Consider the following 9,449-nt stretch of genomic DNA (forward strand, 5'->3'; position numbering starts at 1 on the left):
GGTACTGTAGGGGTCCAGGACACTTATGTTTCAGCTCAGAAGCATGAGTCCTATAAGTCTAGGGCGTGCACACATGATGTATGTGCATTTGTATGTGTATGTAGTATGTATGCATGTGAGTGTGTGTGTGTGTGTGTGTGTGTGTGTGTGTGTGTGTGTGTGTGTTCTGAGCAAATAATCAAAGGCCCAAACAGAGGATAAATAGTTTTCATCTTGGCAGCTCCCAACCTAAGATTGTATCAAGGAATAAAATCTGCCCATCTCCTGCTTTCCTAAGTGCCCTGTTTGTTTTGTAGCCTTTGCTTCCAGAATAATCCACTTGCTTGGAACTCCTCAAGCGATCGTCTGTTTTCTTACTGTGCTCCGGATGCTGAGCACAGGGCTATGCGCCAGGCTCTGATTCTGGGTTCAAAAGGTTTGGTACAAAAAGGAGATGCTGGGTCATTTTACTGAAGGTCCCGAGTTTGGAGGCAGCAGCAAAGCCTGGAGGAACAACACAGGTGAACCCCTGTGAGGCCACTGGGGACAGCACAGGTGAACCCATGAAGCCACTGGGAGACAGCACAGGTGAACCTTCATAAGGCCACTGGGGGACAGCACAGGCACATCCTCATGGAGCCAGCTCTGGTGGTCATCAGGAGACACCGAACCCTGCCTGTATGTAGATCAACTCCGAGGTGTTTTGAAGGACTTCATGCTTGACTCCTGCAGCCAACACCTGAAGTCGGTGTGGCGTTTATCATGGATGGAGCAGCTTCGCACAGACTCTGCTGCTTTCAAGACACATGAAAGGCTCAGCTGTTTCTCTTATATTTTTGGTTGTGAGCCTAGCCTTTAACGGCTGAGCCATCTCTCTAGCCCGGCTCAGCTCTTTCTCAATGGCTGTGGTTCAGAAACATTTTCTGAAGGCCATAACACTAAAAAAAAAAAACTATTTTGATTTTTTTTTAAATACCATAATCACCTTTGAGATTTAACTACCTGTTTCACAGCTGGACTGGGGACATGGCTCTACCACTCAGTAAATAACTATTGTACCAACCGGAGGGCATGCATTTAGATTCCCCAGAACCCATGTCAAAAGCTGGGCCTGGTGACAGGTACTGAATGCCAGCCTTGGGTGATAGCAGAGACATAGAGATCCCTGGGTCTCACTGACCAGCCAGGATAGCTGAACCGAGGAGCTTCTGCTTCAGTGAGAGGCCCTGTCTCAAAAGATAAAGGCGGAGGACAATCAAGAAAAGACCTCTGAGGGCCATAGCGGACTTCCACATGCAAGAACACACCCACTTGCACCTCACACTTACACAGTCGCAACTGAATATTTTAAATTCTAGCTGGACATTCTTTCTGCTCCCCAGCGCTGAAGACATGTGGGGAAGTTCATTGATCCACTGACCCATGTACTTGAGATCTAAAGTTAGTATTGATTCTTGTAAATCTAACCGCCTCTTGGTTTATATCTGTCCCCTTCGGCTCCTTAGGTCTAGGAGCAAATGACCGCTCAATTGCTCCCTGCTCCCCAGGGAATTGGGCGTGTTCTCTTTTATTACTGAAGACTTGGAAGGCGGTTCTTCTGAGTTAATCCCTACTCCCAGAGTCTTCTGCACTGCTACCCAATTGTGACGGCTGCTGCTGCTTGTCACCATGACAGGATTCAGACTCACCTACGAGACACATCTCTGGGCCTGTGTGTGAGGGTGCTTCTAGATTGTGTTAACTGAGGAGGGAAGGACCGCCGTAGCTGGTGGTAGCACCATCCCATGGGCTGGCGTCCTGAACTGAATGAAAAAGAGACAGTGAGCTGAGCGCCAACGTCCATCACTGCTTCCTGGCTGCCCATGGGATGTGCCCAGCTGTCTCACGGTCCTGCTGCCGGGTCCTCCGCCACCATGATGGCACTGTATTCTCAGAGTGTGAGTCAACACAATCCCTTCCCAGAGAGATGGTTCAGAGTTTAGGAGCACTGGCTTCTCTTCCAGATCCGATCCCTAGCAACTTCAGGCAGCTCACAACTGCCTGAGACTCCAGCCCAGGATGCCCTCTTCTGCCCTTTGTACATGGTGCACAGACATACATGCATGAAAAAAACACCCATACACATCAAAACAGAATAATCAATAAATAAACCCTTCCTTAAGTTGCATGTTGCCACAGTAAGAGGACAAGTTAATAAACCACCAGTGTTCAGGTTACATTACAACACCAAACCCCAGTTCACCAGACTTCTCTTGTCCTACCTGTTCTGACGTGACAATGTGCGCCTGGTGGCCACTTCTAGTTCTTGGTGGGTATGGAATCTTTACTTCCCAGGATGTAAAGCCAGGCGTGTGTGGTGATTGCAGCGGATGCTCCATGACCTGGGTTTGGATCATGCCTCTACCTCTCTTAGGCTGACCTTAGCCAAGTTTTGGACTTAGTCTGACCTTGTCTCCTGATCTGGAAAGTGTGGGACCGTGAAAGGCACCCTGCTTCCTAGTTGAAGAGGTTTGAAACCCCTGTGACCCTGAAAGGGACGGCTAGGATACCAGGCCGGTCACTAGCTGCAGCCTTCCATAGATTTGTGACCATCAGTCACATAAGGGCAACGCCCCAAACCCCTCCACAGGTACAGGACTTGACCATAGGCCATGTAGGCTCAAGAGAGATCTCCATTATAATGAGACACCTAAAGGCCTGGAGGCTTAGCCTATAACCTTTTCTTCCCAGATGCACCTTCTGCAAAAGGTGTTTAATCTCAGGCCCGCTCTGAGAGGTTGGGGGGGGGGTACAATTTTACTCATCCACTTTCCGCTATGACAATAAATGCCTTAAAATCACGGACTGTCTCTTTCATCAGGATTCGCTGTGGGGAGCCACAGAGGCCTTCACCTACAGAGCCACCATCTAATCTCCCGAAGATAGCCTCCCTGTGCTCCCAGCCACCTCCACCACCAAGCCTGCAGCACACCACCACCACCACTACCACCGTCAAGCCAAAGTCTCTTCCCTGAGGGACCAGCTGGAGCTCCCTCTCTTTCCCCTCAGCCCCAGGATAGATCCAGCCCCACAGACCCCCACTCCATTCTCATCTCTTCCATGGCATTTCAGAGGTGCCTGGGTGCCTAAGAGCTTGAGAACCAGCGGCCTGGCCTTCTTGCAGGCCTGGGGACACCCCCTCCCCCCGCCCCCAGTCAACTCCCTCCCATGCCTCAGACTGCATTTCCCCATCCCCGGAGCAGTGTCCACCTGGCGGTTAAGTGTGGCCAACTTCCCATGTCCAGCCTTCCTGAGCAGCCCAAGCCCTGTGGTGGAGCAGACACAGGACTACAATAATCCTAGAGGAAAGCAGGAGTCAGGCAGATAGTACAGGTGTGTTGTGGCTACTAAAGGATACCACTTTGGTAACAGAGGTGTGGTATGGCCATAATAGGCAAGGTGGCAGATGTATTAAAGGAGACTATTTTTTTTAAAAAAAAGTGTGTGTGTGTGTGTGTGTGTGTGTGTGTGTGTGTGTGTGTGTACACATGCATGGATGTGTGCATGGATGTCGAGGCTAGAGGACAACAACATCTGATGTCATTTCTTACTCCCTTTCTCTATGTAGCCCAGGCTGGCCTCAAACTCAGTCCATGGACAAGGATAACCTTGAACTTCTGATGCTCCTGCCCTTGCATCCATAGTGCAGAAATTACAGTCCTGTGCTACCTATCATGCCTGAGTTATCCTTGTTTATGTGACAACAAGGAACAAATCCAGCGCTTCTACTTTCCTACCTTACTTTGAGACAGAGTTTCTCACTGGCCTAAAACTTGCCAAGAAAGCTAGACTGGTTACCATGCATGCCCCAGAGTCTCCGGTCTCCACCTCCCAGAGCTGGGGTTACAAGCATAAGCCACTATGCCCAGATCTTTAAAAATGGGTTCTGGAATCAAACTTGGGTTCTTATCCGTGCCTGTCAAATGCATTACTGATTGAGCTCTCTCTGTCTTTCTGCCTCTGTCTCTTCTGCCTGCCTCCCTCCCTCCCTGCTCCCTTCTCTCTCTAGCTCCAAAGCTAAATTCTAGGTGAGCTATTTTGTGTAATTGGAATGTTCTCACTCTAGAAGAGAATGCATCTGTGTGCAAGTGGCTAAGGCAAGCATCTCTCCAACTCACGAGCCTCTCGGTGTTGTCTTACTTTGAGACAGTGTCTCACTGGCTGGCTTGGGGCGCACTTGGAGATCAGGCTGTCCTGGAACTTCCAGTGATCCTCCTGCCTCTGCCTCCCAAGTACTAAGATTGAAGTTGTGTGTCACCACATCCAGCCTGAGTCTCTTTCCAAAGGACCGGCTAAAATCCTAAGGATGCTTTCTCTAATCCTCTGGGCTTTCTTGCTTTTTCTCTGAAGCGAACCTATTCCCACTCCCAGCACAGCCGCTGGCTGACCACCGTTGCTGAACTTCCTTGCTTTCTCAAACCCTAACTCTAAAGGAATGCTTTTCTCTTCCTCATCTCCATCTGCCTTCTCCAGACAGAGTTTTCAGCTTGCCTGTATGTTACGCTCAATGTTCCTTGAGTTTCCTTCTGAGTCCACTTTAAATTATTTTATTAAGGAGACTGAGAACCCGACAAAGAGAAGCCCCAATTCCTAGGTAACACCACTACCCCAGGCGAGCAAGCTCCTCCTCACGGGTCAGGAGTGCTGAGCCTGCAGAATCCTTGGGCCCGGATGGATGCCCCGGCCCTTCTTCCTACTTCTGAGGCTCTCCTTGCCCCTACAGGCAGGCGGTGCTCAGGGGCAGCAGGAGATGGCAAGGTGCCAGGTATGAATGATGAATAGCACCCTCACCTCCATCCTGGGCTGGCTGTTTACACACCACATTGCAGGGATCTGGAGCCTGAGGAAATCTGACTTGCAGCCGGCTCAGTCTCCCTCCCTCCTGTGTGCCTAGCTTAGGAAAAAGTCGGGATTGTTACCCGAAGACCATCTGGCTCCTTCGCATGCGCTTATTAGGAACGGCAGAGGTAGGTCTGTTATGGTAGGAAGGCATCTCGGGCACAGATGCTGAGTTTATGTGTAAAATATGGCTTCCAGCCAACACGCTAATCAGGAGCGCCTCTGAAGTGCTTCCAATCGTCTGGACGAGGTGGCTCCAGCTCTCATGTTGTTTGTACAAGCTGGTAGTTAGAGGTGTTGTGTACAAGATATTTGTAGTCATAATTTCTCCAAACAGGTTAAGGCAAACACAACGAGAATCAGCATATTAATGCGCGGTGTTTCAAATTAGAATTATAAACATACTTTCCTCATTGGAGGCCTAATCTGCTAAGAAGAAGCCAGATGTTTAATGACGAAACCATTATTCAGGAGGCCCCATCAAAGTAAAACAAATTGTTGCTGTTTAAGTGGAAGGGAACACCTGCCTCCTGCCAGGGAACTTGGACGAACCGCTTGGAATGGATTCTTGCTTGCTTTGGACTTTCGAGTCTTCCGCTGTTGTTTGAGGATTCTTCCAGAAGAACTGTTCAGCAAAGGGGGAAATCGTTTTAGGCGAGCATGTTGCATTTCCCAGCGCAGAGGCAGCTGATGGGATGGGGTGGGGCTTGGAAAGAAGTTGAGCTAAGGGACTTTTGGGATCCCCTTTCGCTATAAAGTCCCCCTGTTCTTCATGGGTTTTGCTTCTAAGCAAAGAGCTAGGAAGAGACAGGGCTGTGAGTGACCTCCCCTTGCATTCAGAGCTTGCTGACTGGATTTACATTCTTCTTCAGGGAAAGCCATCCCACCAGCACCTCCTCATCTTTAGGGAGTCACCAGCACCCTCAAGGGCCCAGGGATGGACCTCCTCTTTCTGACGTCCCACTCCACTGTCCTGTTCCTCCCTCCCATTGGAAGCTACCCTTTCCCATTTCCCCTTTCTTCCCCTTCCTCTTTCACGCTTCCTGTCAAAAAATGTATCTTAAAGCTGGGTGTCTAACCTTAGCACTCGTGGGACTCAGGCAGGAAGGTAATAAGGTCAGCATGGGCTAATAGTGAGGATCGGCTGTTCAGAGCTATATGGCAAGACTCTAAAATGTGAAAAAAGAGAGGATTATGTTCAATTGCTTACTAGACCAAAGAAAACACAGAAAAACAGGACGGTGTTGCCAGGCCAGAAACTGTAGGTAATTTTTACAAACCTCCATGCCTTCGTGCATCTTGTCTTAAATATCCAAAACACTGTAGAACTATTTTTTTTTAAAGAGTTCTAATTTATTTATTTTTCTAAGTTTGCCTCAGTGCTGGTAGATTTTGGGAACCATGCACAAGAGGCTAGTTAGTCCCTAGCAAGACCACCAGCCTGTTTTGCATGCACGCCATGCTAATAACTACAGCAGAGGGCTAAGGTAGCTGGGAGTAGAAAGAATGGGGCTTCTGAAACTGCCCTTCCAGTGCGGTCTAGCCTCTGGGCACGACTGATTCTGAAAGGAGTTAGAGGAACCATGCCCTCACCTAAAGTTTCCCACGTATTTTTTCCCAGTTTTATTTCCTTAAAAGTATCTCTTAGCAGTTCTCTTTCTTTAATGTGTCATAGTAGGAACTGAGGAAGCTCTGACTCACCTGAAGTCTCTCAGTAGAAGAAGTATTTCAGTAGAAGAAGTCCCTCAGTAGAAGTCTCTCAGTAGAAGTCTCTCAGTAGAAGTCTCTCAGTAGAAGAAGTCTCTCAGTAGAAGTCTCTCAGTAGAAGTCCCTCAGTAGAAGTCTCTCAGTAGAAGTCTCACAGTAGAAGAAGTCCCTCAGTAGAAGTCTCACAGTAGAAGTCTCTCAGTTGAAGTCTCTCAGTAGAAGTCTCTCAGTAGAAGTCTCTCAATAGAACCTTTCCCCTTGGGGTTCTGTTTAGCATGTAAATGGTTATATTCTGTGACAGTACACTTTGCCTGTTTCTGCTCAGGGTGACTCTAATTGTTTGGGTTCCAACTTAAATCTGCTTATTGGTGATGACCATTCATTACGTTAGGGTCGCAGTGGCAATTCATGAGGATAATGAGTACCATGTCCTTAGCATGCTGTCTGGCTCAGGGAAATAGGCAGCGTAGGGTAACTGTTTTTATCAGCTACATTAGTGTAGACTTGTGGTTTGACTCTGAGAACCACACAGTAAAAGCTAGTTCATCTATATGGAAGACTTTCGCACAACTGAGAGAAACTTCTGTTTCCTGTTTACCCCTAGTGCTCTCCTAATATATATATACACAACAACAACAACAATTAAGGCAATACAAAGCATAGAAAACATCTCATCATGGAAGCTGTGGCATGTCACATGTGTCCCACAGTTTGTGTCCTGCCTACACATCCTCACTTGCAAATGCCCACTGCAATGAGTCATTGGTCTGGTTCAAGATCTCTGACTTCTGTGCCGCCATCAATATCAGACCTCATCGGGACTCCTCCCAGTTATCCTGTTGTTGCCCTGTGTCATGGAGATCCTGCAGCAGACTTTGGGACAGCAGGACTGGCCCTTTCATGAGTCCCGAACATTCACGGATGGCATAGATTTTGGGGTGGGCCAATTCAGGGCCCTGCATCTGAGCCTGGGTGGTTGCTGAACTGCTCAGCTCTCTTACCAGCACCACCAGGATGAGCTCTCCAGCACTGCCCTGGCTAGGCCACCCAATGCTGCCATAGGAAGGTGGCAGGGTCAATTCTCCTATTCTCACGCCCTTAGGGCCAGCTCACCCCACCTCCCACACCTTGCCCAGGCCTCCAGAGTCAGCTCCTTTCAAGGTGCCTTGAAAGGTGCTGCCCTTTCAAGGTGTGGGGCCCAGTCTCCCATGAGCTGTAGCATGTGAGGGGCTGGGACAGCTCTCTAACTGCCACACTCTCACCCCCTCCGAGTTGGTTCACCTTTGTCATCAGGGCCACTGTTTTGCCCAGGCGAGATGCAGGACCCTCTCTGAGTGCTATAACCAGTGAGGGGGCAGGGCTTTCCTGACTACCACAGGCTTCAAGGGGAGAGAAGACATCATCTCCACACCCAGGGAGTGAATGGTAGGGCCAGATATTTCTCACTGTCATCCTTAGGGCTGGCTCCCCTGCACCTCCCCAACCAGGGCCAGCACCACTGTGCTATCCAGGTGAGGTGCAGAGCCTGCTCTCCCAAACTCTTGGTCCTTATGTGTGTGTGGCAAGTGTTTTCACCACTGAGCCACTTCATCGGCGTGAGGCATCTCCTTGGCCCCTGGCTCATTTGCTTGGACACAGTCTATTTAAGATAAAGCAATATCCATGCAGCGGTATGAATGGGGGATTTTTCTGATTTGTACAGGTCCCATGGCCATAATGTTTAATCAACAGTGACCTTCTGCAGGTGCGGCTACATTAGTGATTCATACCATATTTATTTCAGGGGGATAAGCTATAAGTTCTTAACAAAAGTTAAGGCACTTAACATTGATTATAACTAAATAATACCTTATGAGATACCTATAGTCTATTTCTTTTTCTAGTGGTCAAACTTTCAACTCCACACATGTTGCATATAGTTGTTGAGCCCAGAGAAATCCTTTGATGTCTTATGCTTTATATTTATGAAGGATAATCTGCATTTCTCTAAGATGAGGAGATGGATGGTTAACTTACAAGAATTGAGAAGAGCAAGTCTGAGGCAGCACAAGTGTTCAGACTCTCTGCTACTTTTGACCTTGATATCTGCTCCTCCTCAGGACCCAGAGGCCATGGGCAATTATGGAAGAGTTGCCTACAATTTGTTGGGGGGAGTGGCTGAAGAGTGATGGAAGGTCAACACTCAACAAGTCCAGTGGTGATGATGGTGGGCAAGCTGGCACAGCTGAATTCATGGGGATGGTGGCTGTTTGACTGGAAGGGTAGTGCCTTTATCTTGCCATCTCTCACTGGACCCCAACAAATGGATCTTAACTGTTAAGGAAATGAGATGTTTCTCAGTTGCTTTGAGTATCCAGATGTCAGTGGACAAGCCAATCTTGAAGTTTCCTCTTTGTTGCTATATAGTAGGTCTGCTGCTGTAGCCACACTGTGTGCTCATCATGAGCCTAATGTGTGCTGTACACAAAGGATGGGGGTTTTTGGCCAACACTCTTTAATTAGCTTAATTCATTAGCTTGTACAGTCCTTCGAGGCTCTAAAGTTTTGAATGATTTCGGGCCATGTGTAGGGTGCCTTCACTCTTCCCACCTCTGAGGGTCGATCTGACAAATTACCCACTTCATGGTACTCGAGGCCCCATGGCTTAAGGAAGTTAACACTTGCATTGAAAGTGAGCAACTTTATTCTGAGCCTTCCACATTAGAAGGATCATCCCCAATTTTTTTTGAATTACTTAAGGATGTGAAAAATATCTTTATTTTCTGTTTGATGACACTTCTTGGTAATGTGAGGAATTATAGAATAATACCTTAGCTTGGGAAGGATTGTACTCCGAAATAAATCAAGTCAGATTCCGGGCTCTTGCCTGTTAAGTACCAGTTTGA

The sequence above is a fragment of the Rattus norvegicus genome, chromosome 8 (assembly GCF_021556685.1).
Source record: "Rattus norvegicus strain SHRSP/BbbUtx chromosome 8, alternate assembly SHRSP_T2T, whole genome shotgun sequence".
Taxonomy (NCBI): domain Eukaryota; kingdom Metazoa; phylum Chordata; class Mammalia; order Rodentia; family Muridae; genus Rattus; species Rattus norvegicus.